This window comes from Wyeomyia smithii, chromosome 3, assembly GCF_029784165.1.
Source record: "Wyeomyia smithii strain HCP4-BCI-WySm-NY-G18 chromosome 3, ASM2978416v1, whole genome shotgun sequence".
NCBI lineage: Eukaryota > Metazoa > Arthropoda > Insecta > Diptera > Culicidae > Wyeomyia > Wyeomyia smithii.
In genome coordinates this window covers 75,629,983-75,650,016 of record NC_073696.1, presented here as the reverse complement: position 1 = coordinate 75,650,016, position 20,034 = coordinate 75,629,983, and the positions used below count along the sequence as shown (strand labels likewise).

Genomic DNA, 20,034 nt, shown 5'->3' with positions numbered 1-20,034 from the left:
TGCGGTCATCACGGCAGCATCACAGATCGTTAGTATTTTGCAGGGCACCAATCGACGGGAAACCATCGACGTGCCCCAGTTAGTTAACGGTTAACTAACTGGCCTGTATAGGCTGCTCTGCTACCCATAGAGGTAAGTGCGAAAAGCACGACGGGCCCTCTCCCTGAAGTAATGCCTAACGGCGGTCCCGGGGAGACAAAGGGCTTTAGCTGTTCAGCTTAGGTTGCTCAGCATGGGTAAAAGCCACCTCACTGATGAGGAACAACGTTGTGAGAAACATTTTGCAGAGAATACTATTCGCGATGAGTGCGGTAAATTTGTAGTACGGCTCCCGTTTCTGTCAGACCCGAATGAATTAGGAGAATCAAGGCAAATTGCAGAGCGAAGACTTAACCATATCGAAAAAAGTTGGACCGAAATCCATCTCCTAAGGCTAAGCACGATGAATTCATGCGTGATTACCTTGATCTCGGTCACAAGTCGTTAGTAGAAGAGAACAAGTCACTCAAAAAATGCGTGTATCTCTCACGCCACTGTGTGATTAAAACCACCAGCTCAGCCACAAAATGCCGAGTGGTTTTTGATGCTTATGCTAGAGTTTTGAATGGACTCTCTTTAAAAGACACTCTTATGTGTGGCCCAGAAGTAAAGGACTCTATGATAAACACTTTGCTTCGTTTTCGTTTGCCACCTGTCGTACTTGCTGGTGATACGAAGCAGATTTATCCTAAGGTTTGGCAGCATCGTGATTTTTTCAAAATTCTGTGGAGTTGGTCGAAAGAAGAACCCGGTAAAGAGTATCACTTAAACACAGCAACGTTTGGCACGAAAGGCGCTTTTTATCCGGGCATCAAATGCGTTCAACAGCTTGGCCAACTACAATCGAGACACGGAGTGAAACGCGGCAGGTCTTTGCACCAGCTCAACCCGTTCCTGGATGAAAACGGCCTCGTCAGGGTGGGCGGACGGCTGCAGCAATCGGAATTAAGCGTCGATAAAAGGCATCCTGTTTTACTACATCAAAATTCAATACTAACCGCTTCAATACTGTTACATTCTCACCCAGAAAATTTGCACTGTGGTCTGCAGTTACTATTAGCGTCCGTTCGAGGACGTTTTTGGATACTTCGTGGTATCAGCGCTACTCGCAAGGTGTGTCAAAATTTTGTGGTCTGCGATCGCACTTGGTCAGCTCGTATCGTGTCGCAAATGAGACAACTACCAGCGAATTGTCTTCAACCACTTTTACCCTTCTCCATTACTGGCGTGGACTATGCTGGTCCGGTGAATATTTTTGGCCGCAGAACTGAACCATCCAACAAGTACATCGCTCTGTTGATCTGCTTCGGAACGCGAGCGGCGCATTTAGAAAAGTGGCAGAAATCATCCCTCAATCTGGCCGAAATTGACTTTGTGCTACTCGTCGTTGAAAACGCAAAACCCCAACAGCGGCCCATGGAACGCGTGTTGCTGCTGCATCCTGGAACTGATGGATTTGTGTGAGTAGTTTCAATTAAAATGTCCACCGGAGTATTTCGTCGCGACATCAAAAAGCTTTACCATTTCCCGCTAGATGTAAATGAATTTGTAGCGGGTCGTAATGGAACAGAAATTACTAACCGTAATCTGGTGGGCGGATTATGTTGGTGCCGCAACGTCGAGCCACCCTACAATCTTCGATCGAGAGTGGTATAAATCGTTTCCCGCGCGACGAAAGTGCATCGCTACATAATTGGCGTAGAGCTACCAGCTCTCTCCCTCTCTTAACTACATTGCTCATTGTTATAAATCCTATAAAAACCCAATCCCCGCCAATATTAGAATATAGACAAAGTTAAATTGTTAAAGATAACACCCGCTTATTATATCTTCCGAAATCCATTTTAAACCGTTGGCTGTTCGTTCGTTCGATTGCGATAGTTACCCGCGTTTCAACCAAAGTTCTCGCAAATTCATATGCTTTTTTTTTTTTTTGTTCTTAGCGTATGTATTCCAAATTGTTTTTTTTTCATGTTGTTTCAATGTCCTACCTGGAGGGTGTGTCGCAAAAGAAAGCAGTCTTATCGAAACGGGGTATTTTTTTTTCAGGTCAAATTTGTTTCGCTAATTTTGGGTTTTCTTTGTTACTTTCACCAACTTGCCAATACGAGCACTGAGTCATTCATCATGTAATCTTTTCCAAAACTCTCTAATAGGTGTTAAGCAGACAGGAAAAGGGAAGGTGTTCTACTAATGTCACTTCTTTCGTAGATCTGTGTTATGAAAAATAATAAAATCTTCATTCATTCTGAAAGTTATATTTTGTGTATATCCGGAAAATCTAGATCGCTTTTCCTATCTTTACGCATTCACACAAATTGAATTCTGTGTTGTTCTAGATAATATTGTTTAAATATTAATAATTAGAGGTTATTTATATATAAGTGTGTTCTTCTAAGATATCAAAAAGGAATGAATTAAAGAGCCCGTGTACTTTTCGTCTGAATGCTTTACGATGGAAGCAGTGATAAGATTTAATGTTGAACAGCCGTCTCAAAATTGACTTCGGATGTAGCGTGCTGCTGCCATCGGTGCGGGTGTGGGTACTGTGCGCGGCTGTGGCGGATTGGATGATGGCTGCTGCTGCTGTTGGCGGCTTTTTCTTGACCTTTTGAGCCTTTTCGGCGGCCTTGGTGACCTTACCTCCGCTAGCATCCTTGAAGTTGACTGACTTGATGACACCGACAGCAACGGTCTGTCTCATATCACGGACAGCGAATCGTCCTAGCGGTGGGAATTCCTGGAAGGATTCCACACACAGAGGCTTGGACGGGACCAGAATGACGATGGCGGCATCGCCAGACTTGATCGCTTTCGGGTTCTCCTCAGTCGATTTGCCGGAACGACGATCGACCTTCTCCTTGATCTCAGAGAACTTGCAGGCAATGTGAGCGGTGTGACAATCCAGCACTGGTGTGTATCCGTTGGAGATGTTACCTGGATGGTTCAGCACGATGACCTGAGCGGTAAAGTCGGCAGCGCCCTTGGGAGGGTTGTTCTTGGTGTCGCCTGCGACATAACCACGGCGCAATTCCTTGACCGAGACGTTCTTGACGTTGAAACCAACGTTGTCTCCGGGGACAGCCTCCTGCAGGGCTTCGTGGTGCATTTCAACGGACTTTACTTCAGTAGTCAGATTTACTGGAGCAAACACAACGACGGTACCGGGCTTCAGAACACCAGTTTCAACTCGACCGACTGGGACCGTTCCGATACCACCAATTTTGTACACGTCCTGCAGGGGCAGATGCAGAGGCTTGTCGGTTGGGCGACTTGGGGGCAGGATAGCATCCAAAGCTTCAATCAAACACTTGCCATCAGCCTTACCTTCCTTACGTTCGATGGCCCATCCCTTGAACCAGGGCATCTTGGTGGATGGTTCCAACATGTTGTCTCCGTGCCATCCAGAGATGGGGACGAAAGCGACAGCTGCTGGATTGTAACCGATTTTTTTGATGTAGGAGGAAACTTCCTTCTTGATTTCCTCGAAACGAGGCTCACTGTTGTATGGTGGCTCGTCGAATCCATCTTGTTGACACCGACAATCAATTGCTTGACACCAAGGGTGAAAGCGAGCAGGGCATGCTCACGGGTCTGTCCGTTTTTGGAGATACCAGCTTCGAACTCACCGGTACCGGCCGCAACGATAAGCACAGCACAATCGGCCTGAGATGTTCCAGTGATCATGTTCTTGATGAAATCACGATGTCCGGGGGCGTCAATGATGGTGACGTAGTACTTGGCGGTTTCAAACTTCCACAGGGCAATATCGATGGTGATACCACGTTCACGCTCTGCCTTCAGTTTGTCCAACACCCAGGCATATTTGAAGGAACCCTTGCACATTTCCTGGGCTTCCTTCTCGAATTTTTCGATCGTACGCTTGTCGATACCACCGCATTTGTAGATCAGATGACCGGTGGTGATGGACTTGCCAGAGTCGACGTGTCCAATGACGACGATGTTAATATGAGTCTTTTCCTTACCCATTTTGATCGGTTAAAAAATTCAACAGGAGGTTCTCAACAGCAAAAACGAATGTTATTCCGGCGAGAGACCCGATAGAAGTGAACGAGTCGACGGTCGAACAATAAACTCCAAGTTTCCAAGTTTCCAAGAACAAGTTTCTTAAAATACATGAAGTTATGAGCTGGGGTGGAAACTTTTCGAGGTACTAACCCACTCTTTTGCACTTTTTTCATCTCTGTTCGATTTCTAAGTTTTTCCATATATTTTTTCATTTTTGTGGGGTTGTTTTTGAATATTTTGCATGGTTCATTTCAGCATTACATCCAATCATTTGACCCCCAAAGCCCGATAAACATTACAGAAAAATAAATTTTTCCCATAATTTTTAGATAAATCCCTACAAAACACAAATAAAAAATTTTTTGATCAACAATTGAAATTGTGAGATTCGAGATTGAAGATTGACATGAAAAAAGATCTTTGATATCTTAACGGGGGGCTGAGATATTGGCATTTTTATATGAGATGGAAAACTATGCATTTTAACAAATATGTTAAGTAACTGTTTTATTTTAGGAGATGGAAATTTGGATGGATTTTTAGTGACTTCTAATAAAAAACTTGATGTTGCTCCTCATATGTAAGAGATAGAAACATAATGTCTTCGATAAAGTTTCTTGTTCTAAGATAATCTAAAACTTTGTCAAAGACACCTTGCGTCTATCTTATTCTGATTTAAAAGAATTTTTTTTAACTCACTCTTTGGTGGATTGATCACTCATCTTTCTACAATAAGAAATGCATGTTTAAATATCCTGAAACTTCTCCGGACATACTCCTGGCAGACATATCACTATTGAAAGAAGTGATCGTCCTTGTCATATCGCACCCGTACACAAATTACCTAACGAATGAAGGGTTGAGTTTGCGTTACTTATCGTTACGTAGGGGGGTAGTAGGTAGTAGAGACAGTTTCGTAAATGATGTTTGATGATGATGTTTGCTCGAACCTGAAAATTTTGGAGAGGGGTCAGGCTGCTCTGCGTTACGTAATTTTAGAAGGAGGGAGTCATATCGAACGTTACCTATCGTTACAAAAAGGGGGGGGGGGGGGCTGAAATCTAGATATTTAGCGTCACGTAATTTGTGTACGATGCCTAAAGTATTACCCCTTCAGGATTTGCAGACCAGACCTCGAAAGGATCCATAGTTCCTTTTCCAAAGGCTCTTATTCTGCGCTGTATTAATGCACTGCATTGGGAGAGCAAATGTTCTGCGGCCGGTCCGGTGAACAGACCTGTTATTGTGCTTATTTTTTTTTTTGTTCAACGCTGAATTTTAAAATACCTTTGCGTGACTTCTTCTTAAATAAAAATAAGTTCCTCTTATCAATTAAACTGGCCGAAAGGACGCACGACAAAACTTCTCCAGGGAATTATAATTGGCGATATTTGGTACGAGGAAGGAGGCTCGGTATAATAGAGGCGATAATGTGTAAAAGGAAACGTGAAATCACATTACACACAAGCACGGATAAAACAATAATAATGAGCATACCACTTCTCAATACCGGTATTGCTAATAATAGAAGTGCGGTGTCTGTTGTATACAGACACACGGGCATATCTCACAATAGAAGAACGATTCTGGTCGCAGTGAGGAAGTCCTTACAGGGAAAAAAATGACTTTGTCGGACTCTGCTTGCAGTTGTAGCATTCTCTCTACGTTATTTCCCACTGGATAAAATCCCCCACTGACAGTTTCTGAAATGCTGAAGATTCAAGAGGTAAAAAGCCGATATCCGTTGACACTGAAATGAAGGAATGATAATTTTTGGTTTGCTCTAAGATGTGTCTATGAAAAAATATTGCTGATTGCTTCGGTCGGGCCAGAATTCCGAACACTCCACAGTGGTCCAGCAATGCAATCTAGCGGAACAATATTAATACCTCCGGATCGTGTTGATTTTTTGAGATAGTGATTTCGGCAATGTTTATTAGAATAATAAAGGAATATTTTTGCATGAAAATATTTGTACTAAACGTGTACTAAATTAGTACTAATTTTTTTTTGTCTTCATTTTATGAATTTAGAAAGATGGTTTCTTCTACAAAGTTGTTCATTAGCCAATAATATGAAAATCTTCCAAAGTCACAACTATTCAAGAATGCATCGTGTATGAGATATTGATTTTTTTGGACAAAATGGACAAAAAACTGTTATTTTCATTTTATTTTTATTTTTTCCAGGTGTACTAACAACTTTCATGAGTTTCTAATCATAAATCCTTTAAACTTTTATCTTTGCCGCAGAAAAAGGATGCCTATGGCTTTTAAGATATATTTTTTTTTTTGAGATATTTTAAAAAACTAAAATTCCGATGATTTTTTCAGAATGTCATATTTCCATTAGCGCACAAAAGCGCAACCTAAAACTCTCAGGGCTGAAAGAATATTAAACTAGGTGTGTGTAGACAAAATTTCAGCCCGGAACTTCTTGGAGCTTTTTTTTTGGGAGTAATTTTGTAAAATTCTATAAATTTAGGAATAAACGTGCTATTTTGTTTCCAATATTATGTCCAATGTCTACGGAGATGTTAAAGAGAATTAAATCTGAACTCTTTTGCTGAAAAGTAAAAAATATTTAGTTCAATATTTACAATGAACTAATTAAGTCTTATTAAATGCTTTTTTTTCAAATAGGATACTTTTTAAGATGCTAATCAATAACGCATAATTGAGTTGTATTCTTTTTACCAGTTTTCACCGACAATTCACAGACTATCAATGTACGGTACATCTATCACCAGGCATTGTATTATGCTTATTGGTATGATGTCAGAAGAAGTTCAAGAAGCACGGAATAAATCCGTCAGAAATTATCGAGAATTTCACTCAAGAAAATTCAGCCGCCTTGTGAACATGGAAGATGGTTTCAAATGCCTTTTACTCATATATGATCCGATAATTTCTCTAAATCACTGAACAGAAGACCATTCAATTGATGATCTTCCAAGCGAAGTTAAAAATCTCACAGTAGATGGAACTGGATATTGAAGAGGTTTTTTAATGTATACAGAAATGAAGAGGAATAGGAGCAAATCAGTTTTGAACAATGATCTCTTTATGTTATTGATTAGTATCTTAAAAAGTTTCCTGTTTGATTAAAAAATCATTTCATAAGACCTGAACAGTTAATTTTAAATGTTGAACTAAATATTCTTAGACCAAAAGATTTCAAATTCAATTCTTTTTAACATCTCCGAAGACATTGAGCATAATATTGGAGACAAAATAGCACTTTTTACTAATTTTGAAGAAAATACAAAATTACAAAATTACTCACAGAGTAAAAGCGCCAAGGAGTTCCGGGCTGAAGTTTTGTCTGCAGAAACCTATTTTAATATTCTTTCAGCCCTGAGAGTTTCAGCTTGCGCTTTCGTGCGCTAATGGAGATATGACATTTTGAAGAAAATCAAAAAAATTAGTTTTTTTATATATATCTCAAAAAGTACATGCCATAGCCATCCTAATTCTGCGGCAAAGATCAAAGTTTGAAAGATTTATGATTAGAAACTCTTAAAGTTTGTTAGTACACATAGAAAAATAAAAATAAAATGAAAATAACAGTTTTTTGTCCATTTGTCCAAAAAAATCAATATCTCATACACGATGCATTCTTGAATAGTTGTGACTTTGGAAGATTTTCATATTATTGGCTTATGAACAACTTTGTAGAAGAAACCATCCTTTTAAATTGAAAAAATGAAGACAAAAAAATTTAGTACTACTTTAGTACACGTTTAGTACATATATTTTCATACAGAAATATTCCTTTATTATTCTAATAAACATTCCCGAAATCACTATCTCAAAAAATCAACACGATCCGGAGTTATTAATTTTGTTCCGTTAGATTGCATTCCTGGACCACTGTGCACTGACTGGGAACACTTAACGCCAAACGTTTTGAATACGAAAGTGTTGGGAAAAGACATACCCATTTACCATGCGTACCTACCTCTAGTTAAGATATAGTTTTACATAAAAAATTAATAAAAAATGTTGGTCCATTTTAACATTAAAAAAATAATTAGGGTAAGCAACGGCTTAAGCGGCGGCGCCTATTCTAATTAGTCGAGATGAACGGACCTCGATCTCGTCAATTTTGATCAATATCGACAATTTCAATGATAAGAACGAAAACTCTGATTGGCTAGCTGTCTTACGAATACATAAAATTCCGTTCAACACGGAAAAAACTTTGAAAAAACATCAAACGAAAACTGTTTCACCTATTCAGGCGCTATTTGGGTGCTGAAATAAATCCCCTGCAAAACAGATGCAAACTGATTAACCCTTTATAAAGCAGTGGCAACTATATTTCCACCATAAACTTTCGTTGTTTTCTGCTTGATAATTACGAGCTATGATCAGTGATCAGAAATAAGCAATACAATTTAATGACATATTTTTAGCCTCGGCCCGTTAAAGGGTTAAAAGGTTCGGGGTCATTGGAATAGCGTCCCTCGGTAGGGAACTTTAATTGATCATTGCTAAAGTTTGCTAAATCGGTTTTAGAATCTGAATACAAGTGCTGGCAGAGGAAAAGATAGAGAACAAATCGATATACTCATGTTTGTATTTCACCATTCAGATTTTAAGTATTTTGTCTCAATACACTGGCGGCGCCTTAAAATATGTTTCCTACCTATGTTGGCTTGAAAACCAGTTTGTTTTACTTTCAATGACCATTAGTTCTCTCGCAGGTATTTAAATGTTTCGGATAGTGATACCTAAATTGATTGTCGAAGTGATGAAGAAACCGCAGCCTAGAGCACTTTCGACTGGAAATTCGTCACTTATAATGATTCTTGATTCTTTTTACGATAAATCAGAGGCGGGTAGGAAAGAAAGAATCAAACTTATTTGGCCAAATAAAATGTAGCGAGAATTAATTGCACCTAACACTGAAAAATCATACACTTTATACACAATGGATCAATTATGAGATATATCAATGGAAATGTTCCACACTGTTACTAATTAGATTGTACTTTCGTAAGTTCATAAAACATTATTGTTTATATAAAACTACCATATTATTTATGAGCTTCTAATGTATTTTTATATTGAATCGCTCAATCTAGCGACGATCACTGACATCAACCGAAGGTTAAATTAATTCTCCTCTGTAACTTGATTTATTAGTTGTTGTTCGCATTCCCTAACAAATCACTGATTGGTTTCTTTTTTCTGCACCCATCATCCACAATAAACAAACAAATATTTCTTCGCAGTGAACACAAAGCACTTTTCATCACCTTCTCTCACAATTTGTCATCCAGGTTCCCAACGGTTGGTGGTGCGTGTCACCCAATTGCCACCCGCCGTACGACGGTCGTAATCAATCACTGCTATACAGCTGGTTGAAGGGGACCAAATGATTTCACAGAGGAAATATCTTTGCAAATATTTGACGATTTGACCCGAAGTCAACCAGCTACATTCAGAGATTGTGCGATACCGATCAGCCACTTTCGGTCCTTGGTAGGTTTTATCCCGACGCTGGATGACGACTGCCAAAGATAATACTGCTGCTGCTGCTGCTGATGATGATGACGATTCCGCGATGGCGATGATGATGTTTGTCAGTTGCTTTTTTTCTTCAAGTCCTGCGAAGTGTACATTGCTACGCCATTTGGTGCAATAAAAGTTAAATTTGATTCGGTACTGTTGTTTGATCCGGTGTTTGCGCGGGGACGCTTTTCTAGCGCCGGAACCGGACAAATGCGGGGAAAATCGATACTGATAACACAACCCAAGCGGATCGAGGGGGAGAGTAATTCACTTTATTATCATTCCACTAAAGATTTGACTCCGATTGAGACGTCGCTGAAGCTGAGTTTAATGTTTAATGGGGTCGTAAAATACATTACCATTTCTAAGACGCAATTCGCAGGAAAGTGCTGTGATTTGCTGTGATAATCTATATGATTGATATTATGTACCTATTATTTGAAATGGAATCCTGGGAGTGAAAAACAAAAATAGGTGAAATAATTTGAAGAGATTGGTTCCAAAATCATGGAATAGAGTATTCATTGCAAAACTGAAAAAAAATATAAAGGAGAATATTGATAGTAATGCACGCATTGTTGATTGAAAATATATTATTTTGTTAACAGCATTTCTTTATATTAATATTAATTGAATATTGTATAATTGTGTCATTTTGTTAGAGTTTTGCAAAATTCTAAATACAGAAAGTGCAACAGGCACATAGCGCTGGAGTGGAGAATGAACGCCACAAATTTAGCTTTTAAGTTGGAAATTTAGGCTAGATTTGTTTCCAACGTAATCAGAGCAGAGAATTTCGCAACCTCAGAAAAATATATCCCGAGAGAAAACTAGTTCAGTTTATTCGTGTGTTTGAACCAAATTTGAAAGAAAATATCATACAGTTATGTATACGCTTAATTTGCCTGCTTTAAGAAAACAAAAATAAAACGTTTCATAAATAACCTCTCAGCCATTTCGGAACAAAATTAAGTGGTATAAGATTCGGGATGTCATTCTCGCTAGGCAGCGTTTCAGTGACAGCCAAAGGACAATCTGCCATCGTCCATTGTTCGCTTTATTCGCTGGGCACTGGCAGAAAGCAGAAGGGTCCCCAAAAGACCGCAGGCTAGTCAAGGGTATTTACAAACCAGAAACATTCCACGAACACGGAACTGTCACGATGACCTGCGCCCGACAGCGGGCGGATTTAACCTGCGAAAAGAGCCGGCCGAAGACTTGAAGTAGCTCTCGTAGCAAATGATTTGTTTCCATTTTGTTTCGCATTTTTTTTTCTTCCTTCGCCAACAGCTGGGAGGCACTTCATTGCGCTAAATAGGGTATCACTCGAGAGAATCATGTCATCGTTTTGAATTTCATAGGCCCTTCTTTGAATTGGAGTAAATCTCCGGGCTAATTTACTATTTGGACACAGCGGAGGAGTTTACCGAGCAGTTGAGTTTGCTGTTGAGCGTAGAAAAATATTTACCTCCGTTGAAGAGTGACTCGTGCCTTCCCGTGCCGTTTTGTTTGTTGTCAGTGGTTAAAGCGACGGTTTTTTACAGAAAATTTTACGAACATTAATAAGCAGAATTTTTGTCTGGACAGGACTGAATAGAATATTCCGGCATATGAAAATCAAATTCAATGTCTAATGTTTAAGGTTGGAACCAAGAATTAAAACAAAACTAACTGGAATAAATCCCATTTATATGTTCCAGGAAAAATAACATTTCTTTACGAGAAATTGATAGATGAAGGGTCACTTGATATGAACCGTGAACTTTGTGGATTTAGTTTGAGTATAGTCCTTAAATTGATCTATTTATTATTCGCTCTTCATTAGAGACGAAAAATAACATGTTTTCAGAGCAGCCAGCGAATTCATCTTGAATTATTTCAACGAAAACAAAAAGCACCGCTCCACACCACTGGTAGTAAAACCGTCGATGCGGTATGCAGGAAGAAAAATGCACTTAATTTTCCGTCCACTTGTCCCGTCCCCGCGTACCCAGTCGTGGGTCATGGTGCAGAAATAAAAGAAAGGACTGCTTCCGCAGCGATAGGAAACCGATAGCACCAACGTATGACCCGACCCGAAAGGGTCGATAGATTGGCTATATCGGTGAACGTAGCGACTTGTCGCTGGGTATCGACGTAGGAACGGTCGGATTTCCGAGAAGGGTCGTACGTACGGACGTGTTGCTCGCTCTCGGCAAAACGTAAGGATGAAATCTTTACGATTAGCTGGATCGGTGGTAGTTCGAAGGTTGGGAGAAATTTTCTCTGAAGGAGGATATAATTGGCTGTTATTGTGAATCAAGATTACTAATCGCAGGAAGATTATACCGCAGCGAGTGGCATGATCTTCTCGCCAATGAGAAGGCTAATTTCCGGATGAAATGATTCAATTTTTTTTTTTATTTGCAACCCCAACATCATTCTTTATTTTAAAACCGCACGGAGCATATCGAAACTCTTCCAGAATAAAATGTGTTTTGGTTCTGTGATTGAATAAATCTTTAAATATTCTCGAACGGACGTGTTCATATTTGAAGCGCAAATGTTAGGAATTTCGAAATCAGATTTATTGAAATGTTTCGCGTAGATAGCATAGCGCAATTGGATAGCTCGCTTTTTTTTCACCGCTAGTCTGTTAGTCCCGGAATGGCCACTTCTAATTGTAAAGAGTGTTTTCATGAAATGCCAAAGCCGGCTGTGCGGAGCGCATTTTTTAGAACTAAGCTGAGCTGTCGCACTAAAGTTTGTTTTAGTGCCAATCCTTTCCGTGCCGGTCCGGTCCGGCTTTAGAAACGCTTGATGCCACATTTCACAACGGTCGATTTGCATCCGTTTGGACCATTCTGTACAATCAAAATAGATAGAAAAAAAACTGGATCTAGACAGCATCCAGTTGCGCAGCAACGAGCCCGCAAATTCCAACAATTTCCTATGCATTCTGCATGTTCTCGAGTGGTTAGGCACCCCGGTAATACCACAACCCAAAATTAATGCATTCCATAAACGAAAACACATCCGTGACGGCATTTTATTTATTTGGCAGCACAAAGGAGAAGCTATTTTATGCTCGAGTTGCTGCTGCCAGAGCAATTTTTTTTTGGCTAGAGTGGCCCTCATCGTTGCATTCCATGCGTTCGTTCCGAAATACTGGCTACAGTTCTCTTTTTTTTGCTCTGGCTCCAAACAAGCTCTAACGGTCCGGATACAGTTAGCTGACGGGAGCTTTGGGGATCTCTCAAACAAACGATCAAGCGCTTACCGCACGTTACGGTATCAAAATTCCACAACTGGAAGATAATCCGGTCATGGGACGATTGACGGGTGCTTGTCTGTTGGTAGAGTTCAAACATTTGAAGATCTAATGTAACACTCTGGCACTGTGCTAGATTCAACAATCAACTGATACTAACAAAAAAAGTAACATCCTCCTTGGACGCGTTTTCCCATAGCTGCAGAATAGACAACAAAAGAGAGTACCCTGAAGCAGTAAAGGAGTAGGGTTACAGTTCTTGCATTCAGACGAAAGCAACAAGCCCGGAAAACTTCCAAAATTTATCACCTCAAATAAAAGTCAGCATCCACAAACAACTCTGAGGGTGAAGGAAATCTCCTTCCGGAACGAAGCAAGAAAAAAAAGGAAACCAGCTATTCTGGCAAGGCATGGCAAAACAAGAACGTAGTCTCATAGTAAGTACTTAAATCGCCTTACCCGATTTCGAAGGAAGCCATTAAAAACAATTGCCCTGGATACACAGACACACAAATACACGCACACGCTAATGCTGAATTGAAATGCGAAGCAAGTCGATTTATGCGCATTTGCTGTTGGTACCAAGTTCCACCCGTCCACGAGGACTCCTCCGTGCGCTCGGTGATTGTTTAATCTTTGTTCCCCAGAGGGCAGATGGCTTCGTGGGCGGACCGGGATGTTGCCTCACTCGGCTGCTCGGTAAAAGTGCCGAGTGTAGTCGATTCGGATGTTAAAAATATTTTATATATTTATGGTTTTGGATAGTCTGCACATTAATTATAACGGTAATGGTGCCTATAGGCTTTGGATTACTTTGAGATTATTATGTCTGTTTGTTTTTTTTCTACTGAATGGAAGGTGGTTCCTTTAAATGGTTTAAATTTGTCAGTAGTACTCAACTTTAAGGTAGGGGTTTGAAAGTATACAGTTTGAATGATGGGAATAAACCACGCAAGACCGATTTTTGACAGACAGGTTATTAAAGGTTATAAGCTTCATGATGTATGCCAGAACGTGTGTTTGAACAAAATTTTAAATGCTTTTTTTTAAACACTATATCGTATGTGCTTTGGCCAGATAAAATCTCATCACAATACGTCAAAAAACACAAACATTCCTGAACTCGGCTCCATGTTTACACCAAATATGCGAACCCAGCTAATCTACCTCGGTGTCGTCCAATCGAAGGATTTTTTTTTTTGGATTTTAAGTTCCCTCGGTGAAAAAATAACTTGAGATCACCGAACTACAAACAGTTTTTTTTGTAAGCAGGGTTTGTTGCTAGCTTAAGTATTTAGGATAAATATTAGTCCAACCAAAAATGGTGACTTCTCAACACTGTTAGAAATTTGTTATTTTAATTGTGAGGATTTGTTTGCTTTAGCAATGAGGACTTATCATTCGTAGGGATTCGAACCTATTTAAAAAAAAGGAAATAATTTAATTTAATTTTATTTACATATATTTATTTGTCAACAAATAAATACTCTTACCCCAATGACAATTACTTGATTAACAATTAAACTAACACCGAAAGTTTCTCAAGCATCGTCTGTTTTTATCACGGGACGCGTTGAAATCAAACACTTCGTAGCAGCTGTTGAAAACACGACACATGCTGAGCACTGGTTCATGTAGAGCAGCAGTTCCCAATCTTTTTTTGTCCGCGTACCTCTTAGCGATATTTTTTATGTCGATTGTACCCCCTGGCTTGGAATGTTATCACAGAGTGGGAGAGGATAGTGGTAGATCATTTAATGGTAGTCTAGTTCTGGTTTCAAATTAAACTATGGTTTGATTGATTGCTACAATGATGTTTTTAAAAGCAAGATTGGACAAAACATGAAGTATTATAAAAAAAATTGCTCTGTCCGCCATTACTAATTTTTCTTTCGCGTACCCCCCAGGGCTTTCGAGTACCTCCAGGGGTACGCGTACCCCAGGTTGAGAAACGCTGATGTAAAGCATAGTTTGTTCTTGCAGGTCGGGTAGTTTAAAACGTTTGTGAACGGAGATTGCGTCGTCTAGCGTTTATATCAAGAAGGCCGAGTAGTAAAGGACAATCGATGATTCTCTGAAGAAGGTCTCCAACGAAACACGCCTTGGTCAAAATCCGCCTTACTTCCAGTAGCTCTAAGTCGATGAGCTTACAACGGCTTTCATAGAGTGGTAGCGAGTCACGCATACAACAGCGGAGTATTCCAATATAGGACAATAGGAGCAATAGAGCGCTTTAAAGTAGTGCACATTTTTCAAGTTTTTAGCGAAGCGAAACAGAAATCCCAATTGCGATGAATCCTTTGAGACTATGTAAGCTGTATGGACCTTGAAGCTTAATTTCGAATCGAGCATAACTCCCAAATCCTTAACTACCATTTCGCGACTCAAAACAGTACCTTGCAAGCTGTACTCGTGAAAATACATGGCATGTTTCCGACCGAAAGAGATTGCTGAGCACTTAGACACATTTAGTGACATCCTGTTAATTCGGCACCAACTATCGAAGGCTTCCAAATCATGTTGCAGCATCTGGGCGTCTTGAATATTTTTTATTGTGTTGTATAGTTTTGAATCGTCAGCGTAAGATAATTTCAAACATTTGAAAAGCAAATTTACATCGTTTGTAAACAGTAAGAAAAGGAATGGTCCGAGGTGACTGCCTTGAGGAACGCCGGATGTAGCACAGAAGGGGGACGAGAAAAAATCACCGAGTTTTACAGTCATAGTTCTACCAGTCTAGTAGGAGCGAAGCCAAATAAGGAGGTTGTCATTAATTCCTATTTTGTCGTATTTTGCCAAAGCAATCTCGCGGTTTACCTTGTCGAATGCAGCAGAGAGGTCGGTATAAATAGCGTCTACTTGATGACCGCGTTCAATTTCTCGAGTAATAAACGATGTGGAAGTAATCAGATTTGTCGTCGTCGAATGCTTCGGCATAAATCCATGCTGGTCCAGAGAAACTAGTGCGAATCATGAGTTAATTTTCCAAAAATAACTATTTCAAAAAGCTTTATGACAGAACTTAGCGATGCAATTCCACGATAGTTAGTAACAGTCCGCTTGCATCCCTTCTCGTGAATGGGGAAGCTAAATGAATTCTTCCAGCATTCGGGGAAAACGTCCGTCGTTAAGGATAGGTTGAAAACCATGATCAAAGGTGCAGCAAGAAAATTCAAACATCGTTGGAGGATTAACGAGGGAATACCATCAGGGCCAGATCCTATTGATGTTTTCAACTGCCTCCCGACTCCAATCACCATGTCTCTATTAACAGTGAACGAAGAGCCGAATAATCGCATAGTCTGTTTATTACTCGCGGCATTTGCGACATCCTGAGCATTTAAAATTATAAACTTATAACAAATTTAATTGCTAACTTATTGGCTATAAAGAGAGCTTATTGTAGTAATTGAGGATTGCAACGATTTTTGTCAAAAATTGCTAGTAATTTTATTTGATATAGCTTATAATGTTTCAACACCAGTAAATTTATGTAATTCGAGTGTACCAAACCAAGGAGGACCCTTCAAAATCATTTTAAGAATTTTATTATAAATCCTTTGAAGCGCTTTCTTCCTTGTTAAGCAACAACTTGACCAGGTCAGTACAGAATAAAGCATTGCTGGTTCAAAAATTTGTTTGTGAATCAAAAATTTATTTTTTAAACAAAGTTTGGAATTTCGTTTAATGAGAGGATATAAACTTCTCGTATATTTGATGCACTTTGCTTGTATATTCTCAATGTGCTCTTTGAAAATAAGTTTTTTATCGTAAATTAGTCCCAAGTACCATGGAACGGGGTGAAAATGATCAATTTTTATGGAAATTTCCAAACAACTAGCTTCATGTACATTTTTTTCCGAAATAGTATAATTTCAAAACAAGTACTGGTATGTGCTCCAGTAAACCTCTATGGCTATTGGTGAAATTTCTATCGTCTTCTTCATGAAATAAATTCGATAATTCTATAAGGTACTATGAGGTAAATTGGGGTGAAATTGATCACCATTGAAATCCATACATTCCTTTGGCAATGTGCTTTTTTCGACATGCTAAAGATAAATTATGATTTCTGTACTGGAAAATATCATTTACAGCTAGTTTGGAAACGAAAATAAAGATATTTCAGGTTAAAATTTGTTTATTTTGGTTTACGAGCTGCTTGTTGCTAAATTTGCTCTCATTTGATCGTCGTTAGACCGATTACAATTCGGTTTGCTGCAAAAGATCAAAAACTAGCTCTGAAATTAAAATCTTTGTGGTTTCCTGCGAATTCGTCAGTATTTCTTCAATGGTATGGAATGATCATTGTTGAAAATTACATTTTTTGAGCTTTTATCAAACTTTACTCACTTCTCAAAATTTAACGTAATCAACCCTCAACTAAGATTACTTCAAGTAAATTCAATGTTATTTGGAAACTTGTTCGATCAAATTTGATTGAGTTTTGACTGAGTTAGAAGAATTTTTCGAAAATATGAAAAATTACATCGGGCATGCAAGCGTAATTTTGACAGGTATGTGAATCATGCATAAGTTGCGTTTAAGGACACGTTAACATTTCCTAGTGTTGTAAAAGCAATATCTTTTGATTAGTATTTTTTATTACTAATTTTTAGGTGATCAATTTCACCCCACTGATCAATTTCACCCCATTCCTCGGTACCTTACTAAAATGCTGTAACACATTATATCCTTCATAAAATATTTCCAACCAGCATGGGATAGAAAAGATATCCAATTGAAAATCGTCAGGCTATTGTGACGCTGTTAACTTTCGCTTTCAACTAAAAATCATTTGTTTCAATTTTCACACGTTTGTGCCGTGTCAAATAAAGGATGGATGAAGAGAAATATTTCAAATATTTTCGTATGTCGGATGACGCACTGAAGTTGGAAAATGACGTACAAGAGATAGGCATTTATGTGAAGTTTGACATTCCCTCCGAACTTATATATTTTTAGAACTTATATATTTCCGAACTTTTATAGTTTTAGAATAATATAGTTACAGCAACTGTACTACGATAAGTTTGGCGGTTAAGATCGAATTTTAGAATATGTTTTGGCTCAGGTGCGTTTTTTGCATTTTTATAATTTTTTTAGGCTTTGGATGCATGGAATTTTGCCAGTTTTTCAATTTTAATAGATAGCTTTTGCGTAAACAAGCTCCTGCCTAACCCCCTAAATCCAACTAAATCCAACTCTGTTGTACTTACGGAAGTGTCACTGAGTCGGCGACCTCTCATTAAGTAAGTATTACATCATCAAAATTCTTTCTAATATCCCCAAGCTACGGTAAAGATGTGCGTGGCCAGCAATGATGACTATCGGGCCTACTTCATCTTAGATTAGTTTAAATGTTACTCCCAAACATTGTACCCCATATAATCCGAGTGGAAGCGTTAGTCAACAGTCTGCAATCTACGAAATATACCATGCTTACGCTACGCTACGCTTTAGAATAATATAGTTACAGCAGTTAAATATATGAGATTTCTGTGTGATTTTCCCTGAGAATTTTTAAATAACTTTTATCATTATGCTACAAAATTTTGCATTAATGTAAAGTGTTAAACCACATGTTTGTTGATGATAGCAGAATATATAACTTTAAGTTGTTCGACAAAAATCCAAATTGAAAGTCCATTGAATGTTCAAAAACAGCAACGCTCATAAGAAGTTTTTAGGAGCGCTTTCGTAATGAGAGATTTTTTGTGAACAAAGCAGAGAAGAAAAGCATAAATTTTTGAGTTCAATCAATTAAACCTTAAAGCTAAGTAGTTTAGTTGCGTGACGCAATTTGTGTCATATGAACAAGAGCTAAAATTGCATTCTGAGTAAGTTCAGTTAGTCAGCTAGTATGATTAAAATATTAGCATGAATCAAATTGAATGGTTAACATATTGATGTGTCAACGAAACATTTTTCAAATTTGTTTGAAATTAATATTATTTTAACGAACTCAATTAAATTTGGAGAAATTTGGCCTTACTCTTCTGTTTCTTCAGATACTCCCAATTTATTAAAGTTCAAATTAAATAGCACATGAACTGATTATTTGGTCTGCCACGAATATAGCGAGCACGAGCACTGATCAGAAAACAGTTCAGATCGACGATTGTTAAATAGTAATTGACTCGATTTTTGAAGCAAATGCTGTTACTATATTATACCACCTCCCTTCCATTGTTTTATCCAGATTTTATTTTCACATTTTGTCCGAAATAAAACTTTATTACACATATAAAAGAACTGTTTTATTCGTTGAACACACATAAATCCAGCCACACTTGCAAAAAATGCATAAAAATGCCTCTTTATTATAATTATGGGTAATCAATTTGTTAATCACAAATGCATAATAATTTCCCTGTTGTGAAAATTTAATGATCTGTGTGTGTCGCGCCGGCAAGATGATGCACTGTAAATAATTTATTAGCTCCAGTTTTTGCAATCAATAATATTATCCCTGATTCGATTTTCAACATTAAATAAATGCCAGCGTTGTGCGCTGATGTTGGTTCTAATTTTAAACCCACAGATACCTCACTAAAGCCTATTTTGGCCATTTTCTACATTACTAAGGCAAACACAAACACTCAGTTGGATAAACAGTAAGCCTCGGCTAGGAACACACAAAAGCGAACACTCCCTGTCGAGATCGCAAAAACTGGCCCACGGTAGACAACTGCGACATCGTCCGGTCATCATCATTGCCATTGGGGACAGGCCGGAAAGATTATCCTCTGCAGTTGAGCTGCTTGTATTGAAATTTATAGAAATGTAGTTCCATTTTCAATTAAAACTTAAACAGCGCCTGGCATACTCCGGGGGGGTTGGGGCTGGAGGTAAAATCAGCTTTGTTCTGATTGAGACAGCTACGAGCAGGCACGCGGGTCACGGGGAGAAAAGTCAAATGGTGCGTGGAAAATTCGATTCGGCTGAAATAATAAACGTTGATAAGTGAGCGAAAATTGGTTTCGCTTTGTCTGCCTTGTTCCGTCCGCTTGTCGGAATGGCCGTACGAAGCCACACCCTGCCAGGAACAGAACTGGGTATCGTAGAGCGATGCTGCTGCTGCAGCGAATGGAAAGAGGGGCGCCGGAATTCATGCCTGGGACTAATGTAAATGTTTATTGGTGTATTGTAGAAGTTAATTTAGTAATAATTTCCAATTTACATCATCAAAGGGAA

General features: G+C 38.8%; 1 pseudogene; it reads right to left on the bottom strand.

Moving 5' to 3' along the window:
• Window positions 1–1,961: 1,961 nt before the first annotated feature.
• LOC129727034 (elongation factor 1-alpha-like) lies at window positions 1,962–4,132 on the bottom strand (annotated as a pseudogene).
• Window positions 4,133–20,034: the final 15,902 nt, after the last annotated feature.